The sequence below is a fragment of the Euprymna scolopes genome, chromosome 10 (assembly GCF_053919585.1).
Source record: "Euprymna scolopes isolate OS-2025 chromosome 10, ASM5391958v1, whole genome shotgun sequence".
In the NCBI taxonomy this organism is placed as follows: domain Eukaryota; kingdom Metazoa; phylum Mollusca; class Cephalopoda; order Sepiida; family Sepiolidae; genus Euprymna; species Euprymna scolopes.
The window spans coordinates 106,669,488-106,682,914 of NC_136491.1; the positions used below are offsets into that span (position 1 = coordinate 106,669,488).

General features: G+C 33.8%; 1 protein-coding gene across 1 annotated transcript in view; it reads right to left on the reverse strand.

Moving 5' to 3' along the window:
* LOC145286193 (uncharacterized) overlaps window positions 1-13,113 on the reverse strand; it is a 60,833-nt gene extending 47,720 nt beyond the window's left edge. The window contains exon 1 of the mRNA XM_080134989.1: window positions 12,837-13,113. The gene's annotated coding sequence lies outside the window, so the exon portion shown is untranslated. The remainder of the gene's footprint in view (window positions 1-12,836) is intronic.
* Window positions 13,114-13,427: the final 314 nt, after the last annotated feature.

Below are 13,427 nucleotides of genomic sequence, written 5' to 3' on the forward strand. Positions count from 1 at the left end.
ACAGGTACAGGAATTCTTGTAGATGATTATCAAAGTTTGCATCATTAATCCTTCTTAATAATAAAAAAGATTGCAAAAACTGTTTTCAATAATTTATACTTAATAAAATAATTAAAAAAAATGATTGAATTTGAGTTTTTCCAATGCCTCTATCCACCCAATGTTAAGAAAGGCTTTTTTAAAATTATGCCAATTTAAATTATTTGAAGTTATCTCCTTTCTTCCGCTACTGTTACCAAAAAGACATCTCAAGATTGTCTTCTGTAATTTCACTATAAAATTTGATTTTCTTATTTAAAAATAAAACTACTTGATCGATTTACATAATATTTGGTGTTTCAGTCACAGGCAAGTTGATATGTACAGTTTTCTTTATTTTTATTTTTTTAATAATGGGGCAAAGCTAGACAAGCATCAAAATAATGGCTGAGCTTCGGAAATCTCTGGAGAGGGAGCCTCAGGCAATTAGCTGTAAACTAGTGAAATTAGTGAAGTTAACCTTCAGTTCTCAATCCTCTTTAACTACTATAACATGACAGGATACCTCCCTCTCTACTGTACGGACTTTGATAGATATACACATGGAGTCTATATTTATAGCACCCTCCCCTTGACTAGAGAGCAATGTCCTTCATATGCTTTCGACTAGCCTTTCAACACTGCATTAATCACTTATATTTTCTCTACTCTCCTAATACCCAAGTACATGTGTTTAATGACATTAATGTCCACCATAAAAATTAGCTTGGTTTCTCAAGTTGCGCAGATGCAGCTGGACGCTGTACTGATAGCTTCTCTACAGCCCATTTCCTTACACAGATGGTCATGTTCAAGACCTACCTCCCAGATTGTGAACATCAGGAAGCTTCACTTCTAGACCTATTCTTTACCACAGTAGCAGAGGATTGTGTGACTAATGCCCACAGTACACTTGGAAACGCAGACCACCAAGTGGTATCAGTAGACATCACACTTAAATCCCAACCCCAAGGTGAGGAGTCGTTACTCAAAACTACAAGATACTGCAAAAAGGGCTGACTGGGAACACATCAGAGATGCCCCATGGACCAATAGCTTTTTTCTTCCTGCTGAACAGTGTGCCAATGAGACAACCGAATGGTGCAAAGCGGGCATTGAAGCATAGGTTTCCACACGGAAGTATTATAGCAAGCCCCACTCTCCCCAATGGTTCACTACAGCATGCATCCCACTGGTTGGTACATCAGAACTCAAGTACTAATAGGCAAAAATTTATAGATGCGAGAAATCGTTGAAAGAGAGAAATAGCCAGAGCCAAAAAGGGCATGTTGAAATAAACAGAAAATGCATATAATTGTAGAAGATAGGAATCCATGATTCCTGGAAAATTTATAATAATGTAGTAAATAAAGGAAAATCAATGATTCCTTCAATGACCAGGAAATCGCATGCATGGCAATCAAGAAGGCGGAACTGCTTGCTAGGCAATTTGCCTCCAACTCCACCCTACAGCCAACAAACAACTCCCTCCCAAATTTCCCTATACAAACTAAAACCACACTTGATCTGAAAATCATCCTTTCTCATGTCAACAATATCATAACTTAGACACCTCCAAAGCGTGTGGGCCTGATCTTATTCCTGCTATGCTAATTAAGAAATGATCAGCTGAGCTAGCCCCCATACTTTCCAAACTCTATAATAAATGCCTTGCTAATTTTTGCTTCCCTAATAGCAGAAGATGGCCTTTGTGGTACCAGTGTACAAGAATTCTGGTGGAAGGACTGACCCTCTCAATTATCACCCTATCAGTCTCCTCCCACTTTTCGCTAAAATCTTTGCAACATTAATCAATCAAGCACTAGTCCACCACCTTGCAAAAGCTAATCTCTCTGACCAGCAGTATGAATTTAGGCAATATCGTTTCACTGCAGAAATTTTAACAGCCATCTCTAAATGTATACACCATGCACTGGATAAGGCATGAAGGGCTCCTAATGACAATTAAATCCTATGGTATAACTGAAGAAATACTAAATATAATTAGATCCTTCTTAGACAAGAGGGCAATTCAGGTTGTCATTGATAGACTGTCATGGGATGATATTTTCCTCTTATGACATGAAGAAATTATGATTTATTACACAAGAGATAATATTAATTATCCAAATAATAGCATATAATAAAAATAATTATTAATATTATTATAAATTATAACAAAATAAAAATATACTTAAAATATTATATAATAATAATAAAAATAATAAATTACTTAATTAAAAGGAAATAGCAATAAAAGATTATATAAAATAATATGAAAAGTATTACTTAAGAATTTGAATAATAAAACGTTTAAATTAACGTCTCTGGAAATTTTCAAAATATGGAACAAAAAACATTCTAAATTGTTTGTTCCCGAACCTTCTCTAGCGATCACTATAAATAGTGAACAAGCGTTATTTATAACTCAGTTATAAAATGATGTTGGGATGCAATGAGAGGCGACCACCTATTATAACTCCGACTGAAGGAAAACACAAGAAAACTTGAGTCGTTAAAATAGCAGATGAACCAAACAAGATACAGAGAAAAATCTCTTTCACCAACAAACTGGTAAATATAGATTTTTCTGAATTATATTTGACCAAAAAGCATTTATGTCTAACAGATAAAAACAAACATTACTATAAAAACATTTACTTCTATTAAAAGGGAAATAACTAGAAAACAGAATTATTTCCCTTACACTATCGATTATAATCAGCTTATTAGACATTCCTTTCCTTTACTATTTTTGATTTTGTTTCTCTTTTTCTTTGTTAATAAAAATTTGTTTTTCTTTTCAAGTTTTTTTTTTACTCTTATTTTTCATTGGTATGTTTGTGGTGTTCCGTTACCCCTAGACTACGAACAAATCCGTAACATAGACGTACATCCTAAAAGTATGACATTAATGCAGGAATGCGTCGGGGTTCGATCCTTGGACCACTATTATTTCTGATATTCATTAACGACCTCCTAATACCATTGTGTCCAAGATCGGTATATTTGCTGATGATACAATGCTCTATAACAGGCCTGAGGAAAAATAACAGATATACACAAATCTAAGTCAATGTCACAATCCTTAAAAAACAAACTCCAGACCATAGTGAAATATGGCCGTAAATGAATGGTAACATTTAACACTACTAAAATTAATCTGCTCTCCTTTAACAATTCGAAGCCTTCCCAATCACCAATAGCCATGACAAATAACAACCTACCTGAAAGGTCCTCCTTTCACCTCCTTGGCCTAACATTCACAGGCAATATAAACTGGAATAAATACATTGAAGATATTGCAAAGGCTGCTGCAAAGAAGGTGGGTTCCCTCTATCATACTAGAAGATTACTCACACCTAAGAGTATCCTGTACCTCTCCAAAGCCACCATTAGCTTAAGCATGGAGTATTGTTGCCACATATGGGCTAGTGTATCTACTGCTGGTCACCCTCTTGAATAGGGTCCAAAAAGAATCTTCAATCGAATAGGTCCTGCACTGTCAACTAAGCTCCAACTGCTGTCCCATCACCACAATGTTGGATCTCTATGCCTGCTTTACGAGTATTTTAATGGAATGTGCTCTGACGAACTTATTACACTCGTTCCCCTTCAACGTACATACCCCCGACAAATCCACTAAGCAACAAAATCACACCCCTTCACTGGAGAAGTCCCTAAATGCTGGGAAGCCTTCTACTATAATAGTTTCTTCCCTCAGACAGCTAGACTTTGGAATTTCCTTCCTGCTACTTGCTTCCCTAACTGTACTGATATGCAGAAGTTTAAATGTAATGTAAACCAACATCTTGCTCATCTAAACATGGTCCCAAATAGTAGCCCCTTACATCCAAGTGGTAATATGCCTTGTTTGGGATAAACATGATTAAAAAAATAAAAATAAAAAATAAACTAACCATCTCTCAAAACGCAAAGCTTGGGAGAGTGGACCTCCTAGAACTGCACAGAACTATGCCTCAGTCTGACAGAGCAGAACCAGAAGATGCCACAATGAGCCACCCTGTGTCGGACTGATTGTCGAGGAGGTATCCTTGACTGGTAGGCCAATTTAAGCTTCAACTTATTGACCATAAAACCAATCCCTTCTCAAATAGAAGACAATCTAGGACAATATCTCAGCTTGACAGAGCAGAACCAGGAGAAGCTACAACGGCCTACAATCTGATGGGCTGATGATACACTCTTGATAAGTATAAAATTTGCACCTTCAAACATGTTACTAATAAAGCCAGTTTTTTTTTAACATGCTATTATTTATTTTTTTATTCTATCTAAAAGCTATCAAATTTCTGAATTCTGTAATTTGCTTTATGACATATATCTGCAGCAAACCATGACCGACATATTAGTTAGCTCCTTTGCTAGGAAGCTAGAAACAAGTTCAGGTGTGGTTTTGAGAAGCAAGGGCACTAAGATAGGTACATTCTAACCCACAAAAAAAAAAAAAAAAAAAAAAAAAAATTGCCTGAGCAGCAGTAGGGACGCCTCAGACAATTAACAATAAACTAACCCCTTCTCAAAACGCGAGAAGATAAAGCTTGGGAAGTTGGGTCTCTTTAGCCTGGACAGAACCAACCACACCTCAGTCCGACAATAACAAAGTCATTATCAGACTTATTTGTGTGATAATTCTTCGGCTATGATCAGATTAACATATGAGTAAGAATAATCTTTTTAGTGGGAGCAAAGTGTAGTATCGGTTGTTATACTACACTTCATCTTTTCTTTCCTCACTCAGTGAAGCAGAAATTCTTCTAGACTGATGCACTTTTATTTTTTTTGTTTCAATCCAGAGTACTTCTTTCGGGGAGCTGGATTTGTCTCCCCCTCTCCCACATTAAGAACTGATCTTATGTCAAACTCTGCCCTCGTGGGAAGGCAAGTAAATAAGAATAACTAAGTGAAATTTAAAATCATGGGTTCATTTACAGGGTGGAACAATAAAATTGTCACTTTAGAAAAGACAACATAATTCCATTTCTGTTTGATGAAAACCGGTTTTCTTTTTTTTGTTGCAGACCATCTATTAGTTGGCCCGTTGTGTACAAATGCCAAGAGCAGTAGGAGCTTTCTATCATGTTTCAAAGTGACAATGTTTAACGAGCGAGATGCGCCGCTGTACAACTCATGCTATCTACCGATCCAAATTATGTCAACAGAACCATTGCCAGCATCCTCAAAATTCTAATCTGAACGGTTCAATGCTTGAGGGCACAGCTCAACGAAGTTTCCAGCCATGGTTATGGTCTTTGGTGTGGTTTCAAGTGAGGGCCACATCATGCCACCTCACATCTTCGAAGTCGGCTTGAAAGTCAACACCAAAGTGTACCTGAAGGTGCTGAAGAGTGTGGTGATCCCCTCGTACAATCAGGTGGCCGCTGGCAAACCCTGGGTATGGCAGTAGGACTCGACACTGGCCTACAAGTACAAAGAGACTTCAGAAAGAGTGCTAAGACTTTGTACGATTCTCTCACTGGATCCTCTCATCTCACCGACCTGAACCTGCTGAATTAACTTGTTTGGTAATATGCCAAGAACATCACCAACATGACTTCCCACAACACCAAAGCCAACCTGATCACCACCATCTGCGGAGTATTCACTGAGCTCCTGCCAGTGCTTGTGAAAAGGCATGACCCAGTTCTGGACTTGTATCGAGGCAGTGATTGAGGCTGAAGGTGGCTACATTGAAGATGTCAGCTCTACTACATAATCAAGTCACCTGAATTAATTTTTTCGATAAAAGTTTTAAAATAAAACTGTAGTGTTGTTTTCTTTAAGGCGACAATTTTATCGTTTCACACGGTATAACTGGGTGTGGCTGTATGTATATCATTTTTTTTTTTTAATTTTATTTTTTTTTGCTTAATTATACAATTGAAATTATTGAAGAGCTCACATACTTCACATACATTTTCCTTTGTATTATCGAAATTATTCGGACTACTATACTTTGGCTATATTCTCAACGTTTTAGCCAATGAAATCTACTTTCTTAAGATCTACATGGACATGTGGCATAACGGTTAAAAGCATTGGTTCACAATCAGTTGGCTGTCTTCAGCCAACTTGAAGGTTCCATCATCAATACAGGCGATAAAAACTAAGAATAACAGACAATTGATATACTTCTACCCAGTAATGGCTGACAGGACAAGAACAATGTATCCCTGCTGATTAAATAAAATGCTCAGTTAAAAAACCTGTATGGGTTCCAGAGTTTGACATAAAACAAGTGAAGTATGCATGGTCCCCCGTGTTTGAGTTCAGCACCACGAAAAAAATTTTTGGACAAATATGGTAAAATAGTCCAAAAAAAATGGAGTGTTTTTATTAGCCCTAAAAGAGCCTCTGGGGGACAATCAAGAGCTATCGTGAAATATAGACAAACAAAATTATATAGAAATCAGTTAGTTACAACTTTTCAAAAAGTTTTATAAAAACCCAAGACATCAATTTTTTGTTAATAAGCATAAAATGTCAATTTTATGCCATTTTAACCGGGAAGGCACCCCTAGGGGGGGGGGGGGGCAACCAGAGTTTTTCCGGAAAATCCTTTCTGTTACTTTTTTGCTCATAATGTTTAATGTTTGTGCAAAATTTCCAAAAATTCCAAGTAGTTATTGAGAAAAGTGCAGACAGACGAACGGACAAGGGTGAGTTAACAGGTCCACCCTCCTTTTTTCGGGGGACCAAAAAAGTAGGTTGATGAGTTTAAAAAGATACATCTGAGAAGGCGGAAATGCTATGAAAATACCAACGAAGATGAGAACAGTAGTCAGAATTATACAAGTAATCGAAATTATCAACCTTCCTCTAAAAATTTTGAAATATGATTAGTTCTTAAATAATATTTTTAGAACAAATGTCTAAAAAGTTCGTGTTAAAAATTTAACTTTTCATTCAGTTTTTTGTTTGTTTGTTGTTGTTTTTTTAATCGCTGGCAGCCATTTGTTTGTTTTGTGGTGCAAGTCGAGCGTTCAACCTAATTTTTTAAAAATACAGAAAAAAATTTATAATTTACGTACTCGTCATAGAATGAAAATATTACATTCCAAAAATCATGTAGTTTTATTTTTATAAAGAAAATCATTTTTTAAGCAATTAATGGGAATTCGTAGGAACATGGATGTCGTAAATTTTAATTATGTCGAGTTATCCTCCCTTTATTTTTATTTAGATTGTTTTCAAAATGGTGGTCAAGACAAGCACTCATAAAATTTGATTTTCTTACTTAAAAATAAAACTACTTGATAATACATACATCATCCAGATTTTTCTTATATATATATATACAGTACACACATACATATATGAAGAGGTTTGAACAAGAATCAACTCTTTTTGGTACTTGTACAGTTTAATGAAGACATAAAAAAATGAAAATATCGAAAAAAAGTTTAAAGTGTACGTATCCGTTATGGAATGAAGTTCTCCGAAAAAAAAAAAAATTACACTTAATTTCATCAAGTAGTTTTTGTTTTACAGCGAAAAAAAAAAACATTTGTTATGATACCGAGCAAAAGGTTCGATTTTTAGGAAGAAAAGCTAGTATTAAAGATGGGGAGGGAGTGTCGGCGCTTTAACTGGAGTTATCTTCCCGTAGCGTTTCTAAAATTCAAACAAAAATGTAAAAAAAAAAAAAAAAAAAAAAAAAAAAAAAAAAAAAAAAAAAGCGAAGATGTCTGCCTTTAACGTGCTGTCATAAAAAACGTGTTTTCAGCTGTAAAAAAAAGCCTATTCGATCAAATTAAGTGAAATGTTTTTTCGGAGATCTTCAGTTCAAAAGATACATAGAATATAACCTTTTTTTCGATATTTTCATTTTTTTTAATGTATTGATTAAACTGCACAAGAACCCTATTTTTATCGATTTTGTTTTAATGTGTTTAAAATAAAAACTAAAGCTGTTAAAAAAAATAATTTAACAAAAACAATTCAAAATGGCATCATCTAAATCTTGGAATAAATGTCTAAGACTTTAAAAAGCAAAGTTCAGTTAAAAATTTATTATATATATATATATATCTATATATATCTATATATATATATATATACATACATACATACAGAGTGCCCACAAAGTCTGGCTACCATATATATATATAATACACGGTGCCCACAAAGTCTGGCTACATAATGTAGCCAGACTTTGTGGACACCCTGTGTATATAGACAAATATTACATAGTCGCTACAGACGCTACACTGAACATACTAATGTTTCGGACAATTGGTTGGCAAGAATCAACAGTCATCATTTTGAGAACCAGATGCCTTCATTGGCACATAAGCCCGTCGCCCAACGAAGATTTTTTGTTCTTGCCAACCAATTGTCCTGAACATGCAAATCAAAGCGAATTTTCCCGCCTTTTTATCACAGACAGCATTCATGGAAACTCATGCTTCTAGCTTAAATTAATACCCAGTTGGGAATCTGAAAGAAGAAAGTACTGTTTCAGCTTAATTTCTGGCATGAACTATAATTGAACCTTTTAACTTTGTGGCGATAATCGTTATTCTACTAAATCCTTGAAATTGCCTCAGTCAAGGAAGGACTATTACCCTGTTAATCATAATAATCTCATGAAAGAAAGAACAGGCGATTTTGTATCAAAGTTAATACATTATACAGCCTAACATCACAAGTGCATTCAAGAAGTTTTATTACCACACAAGCAAAAAGGCCGGGTATATAAAAATCAACAGTAGGTTCTTTGACATGACAGGTGAGGTGCACGTTGGAAATGACTGTTTCTGTTTAGAGCACAACTAAACCATGATACTAGACTTTTCCATTTTAAACTTTAATTCAAGCCACTATATATGAAAATAATTTTATCAAATCAACAGTAGGTTCTCTACAGTGCAATGTAGACTAATTGTAGACTGTCATTGCGGGGAGGCATGTGAGGCGAGGCTTCCTCTCAGTGCAAGTGATGGGTCCTCAACCAGAGTAAGCAATTAATCGATTTGATTGAACAATGGGCGATTTCACCGATTGTGATAATAAAAATATTAAAGTGTGAACATTCGTTGATCCTCATTCAATCCCAGGCAACATCAGGTCTCTCTGCTAGTAAAAAATCATAAGGTCAATGTGCACGAGAGTACCAACTAAAGACATATCTTAAAAACATTGATCTTTATATGTATTCGGGTCTGTTCTGAGCAGTTATCACATTTAATATTGTCGCCGACAAGTAGTTTTTATGATATTAAGACCCTTATTATCCAATGTATTCTATAATGGCTTTCAGAGGTCGCCATTTTGTTTCCGCGCCCACATTTAATTTTTGGTGCTCCTCAGTTTACGGACCGTGCTATTTTTTTTTTTTTTTTAGATGGAATTTTCAAGTTAAATTCAATTTTTACTGTATTCTTTGTTTATTAAATTGTTTGGAGTACAGAATAATTACCCCCCCTCCTCCTCATGTGAAAAATGGCTTTCTATCTAAATAATAACGTTATTAATTTCAGCACGGTCCGTAAACTGAACGAGTACCAAATTTTCATTTTATCCTCAGAAATCTAGATTTTAAAGCCAATACTTTTAGCATGTCAATCTAAAAAAATAAAATAAAAAAAATGTATACAATAGGTACCTCCATAGCGATGTGTAAAACGTCAATAGTACACATTAATAATGACGTCATCATTTCGTGTGTTTGTGTTAATTTCTATGGATAAGCGTTCGCGTTATAATTTTTAATGGAGTAACGTTTTTTTTGTTTTTGTTTTTTTGCTATGGATAAAAAATAATATAAAACTTACCTTTTGTAAAACAAATACATTTTTATTAACGAACTACAGACTAGAGTTAATAAAATAAAATTACTTTTAACGTCTTCTGTCGAAACATGTATTTAAAAATAATGTTCCTTACAAGCCTCCGTACATTTTTGAAAAAAAAAAAAGCGTCAAGCATAAGGACCACCCTCTATCAATTTAAATGAAATCCAAACGATTTTTTTTAAGGTCGATTTTGGATTTACAATTTTTATTATCTCAATAGTCTTATATTCTTCTATATGAATATATTTTTTTATTATTGGAAACCTGTTATTAAAAAAATCTATACTTTATATCGCGTAATATTTGAATTTAATATCATTTAAAGCTTTTTAAAAATAATTATTTTTTAGAGTTGTTTTTTTTTTTGTGTAATTCGAATAATTATATTACCGAGAAAAAATTATCAAGTGTTTTTTTTTTTTAACATAATATTAAATTTATGTCCAATTTTATTTACAACTTTGAGGTAAGTGAAATAAATAACAGGATTTTATATATTACTATTTTTTTAATTATTTGATCTTTTCAGCTTTAAAAAAATGTTGAAACGTTTATTAACCCACATTTATTTTGTTTAGTTTTCGGACCATGAAATGTAGGGTCAGGATAGAACGGCAGAACGGATAACAAATATATTTCCTCTAATATATTTAACGAAACCTACTTTTAATATGCAAGTTTTCTAATAATGAATAAATATCGAAAATTTCAGGAAAATATGATTATTTGATTTTTACTAGATTTTTAAAACATGGGTGTGTGAACGACGGCTAAAAAAAACGTCACTACATAGGAACACTGTTTTAAAGCGTCGATAATGTAAATGTTAAAAAATATTAGCAGTTTATTTGAAGCTTTTTCTTTTAAATGGTAAAAAAGTTAGAATGATAACATTAAATAAATTACAATTACATCGTGTTACATATAGGGGGGTTAAAACTGTGGCGCGCGTTGGGGGTACCTAGTATACAATTTTTGAGTGCGTATCATCTTTCAGATGAACTTACATACGTCAAGAAACGACGTGATTAACCTAGATTTTTTTTATTTTTATTTAGGTAGAAACCTTATTTTATTTAGGTAGAAATTCTTAGCCGAATATTTAATTTTTTTTTTTTTTTTTTTTTTTTTTTTTTTTACAAAGAAGTTAGTCACCTTATATCAAGGCTCGGGAGCCACTCGAAGATAAGGATTAATGAATCCATGGTAGTTAATGTGAAAATATCGTAGTAATCGTTAGTAGTGGAAATTTGGTAAATTGGATTACATACGAGGACGGATCATCAAGAACTTGTTTACGTTAGACTTGAAGACGACCATATTATACTCAACTAAAAAGCAGGCAAACGGAAGAGATTTTCACAGGCGTGCAGAGTTCTAAGAAAGAAACTTTGATCATGGAAACCACGTTTAGGTTTAGGCACAGATAAAGAGTGGGAGAAATTATTGATAGGAGTTTCAGCAAGACGAATGCTTTTCGTGGAACTTTGGCAGGGGTGGAGGGTGGACCATAGATTAGAGCTCAGACGAGCACTTGCCATGAAAATAACGATAGAGCACATAAATGCTCGCAATGTTTCTTTTAAGGGCATTCCCTACTAGGCTACGAAGCCTATTTTGAACTCTGTCAAGGCAGATAAGGTGCTTTTAGCAGCTCCTGCTCAGATGTGGCAACACACGCAACAGTACTGCAATATTGCATCCTTGAGCGTACTTATATTTATTATTAAATGTCGAATTCTATGTTTATATTTAAATAAAAAATATTCACTTGCATTCTGATATGTTCTTTATATTTGTATATTAAGATTTGCATATTATGTAAGCAAGGTGCTCGCTCGGCTCGGACAGTTTACGGCGAGAACAGATATAAATATAGGCTGAAGAGAATTCCATATATATTATCAAAAACCCTGATCCCTGCAGAAAGAGCTTGTTCCCCTCCTCTCTTTTGTTTTTTTGTTGTTTTTTTTTCGTCGTTTTTTTTTTCAATTTTTTTGCAGCGGCTTATTATCAAATCGACATTATTCTTCCAGATTATAAAAAAAAAAAAAAAAAAATCAATATTCACATATTTGTAGGGGGTGCAGTTTCTAATGAAACGTTTTAGTAACTCGATCAGTCGATCACATCTTTGGAACCACTCAACGTTTTTAGGCCAATTTCGCGAATTTAGCCTTTTTTTAAACAGTTTGGCCTTTTTTTTTTTTTTTTTTTTACGGAGATTATTTTCAAAAGCGAAATTCGAAAAATGTTAAACTGCTTTAAAAAAAAGCTAAATTCGCAGAATTTGGCCTAAAATGTCGAGTGGTTCTAAAATGGATGATCGATTTACTAGAACGTTGCATTAGAAACTGAGCACCCCCAACAAATATTGACTTTTTTTTCATTGTTTTTTATTATCTGTGTTCATTCGATAATAATCAGCTGAAAAATTTTTTTAAAAAGACGAAAAAAAAATAGAAGGGGGCAAGATTCTTATAGTCCACTATATATATATATATATATATATATATATATATATATATATTGCTCTTGTGCTACAATTGAGCACTCTTTTTTTCCTATTGATAATATTTATTTCTCAGCAACGAATCTTTATTTATATGCGTGGCGTGCGATTGTATTTTTTTTATTTATGCGTTAAAGAATATAAATAAATTACGCGCTCTTATGAAATTTCCTAAATGATCGAGCACTCCAGTTACTCCACTGGAGTTCTCTCCTACTAAACTTAGATAAGTGACACACACACATATATATATATATATATACACACACACCGAACGGTTCAGCTCTGAGGATGTCGCAAATTTCGAAACCTCGAGTTGTTGATGCAAAAGCTATATATATCTCAAACTATACAATACAAATTACAAATCACTTCCTAAAATCAAATTGGCTTTATAAAATAGAAGTGCAAACATTTTTTTTTTTCGGTAGAAGAATTTCAAAACAAACTACTAGGTTTCGTTGAAAACAACAACAATAATAACTTACCCCTTTCTGCTCGTAGACGAGATTTTTTTTTCCGGTAATTCGTTTTACACTTTTTCCCAATAAAAACTTAAATTGCTACAAGGTGGTCGTATTTCTAAGAATAAGTAGATATCGATGCTTAATGGAAATAAATATTAGTATTTTTGTTTTTAAGCTCTAAACGGAAGAAAACAAGTTCATCAATACTTAAAATTCCGCCATTGAATGTGAACGAGCGAAACAAACACGCAACCTGTGCACCCCCTACTTCCACTCTTTAATTGAACTCGCCCGTTCTAATATCCCCCCCCCCACTCCGTTTTTCCTTGTTGCAGTCGGCAATTCCGCACATTTTTCTCTTTTTTTTCCTACGCTTTCCTTTTTTACTTTTCTTTTTTTTCTTTTATTTTATTGTTGTCGTTTCTTTTTCTTTTCATTTAAGGCACTAATTTTATTGGACGACTTAATTAAACCTTTAGTTTTTATACTCCACATTTTTTTTTTTGAACAGTTAAGTGTGAACACTTGAAGAACCGAAAGCAATGCTATAAAATTATAAAAAGGTTTTTGAGTGTAGGGACGGGCAATGAAAGTGAAATGTATTCATGGAAA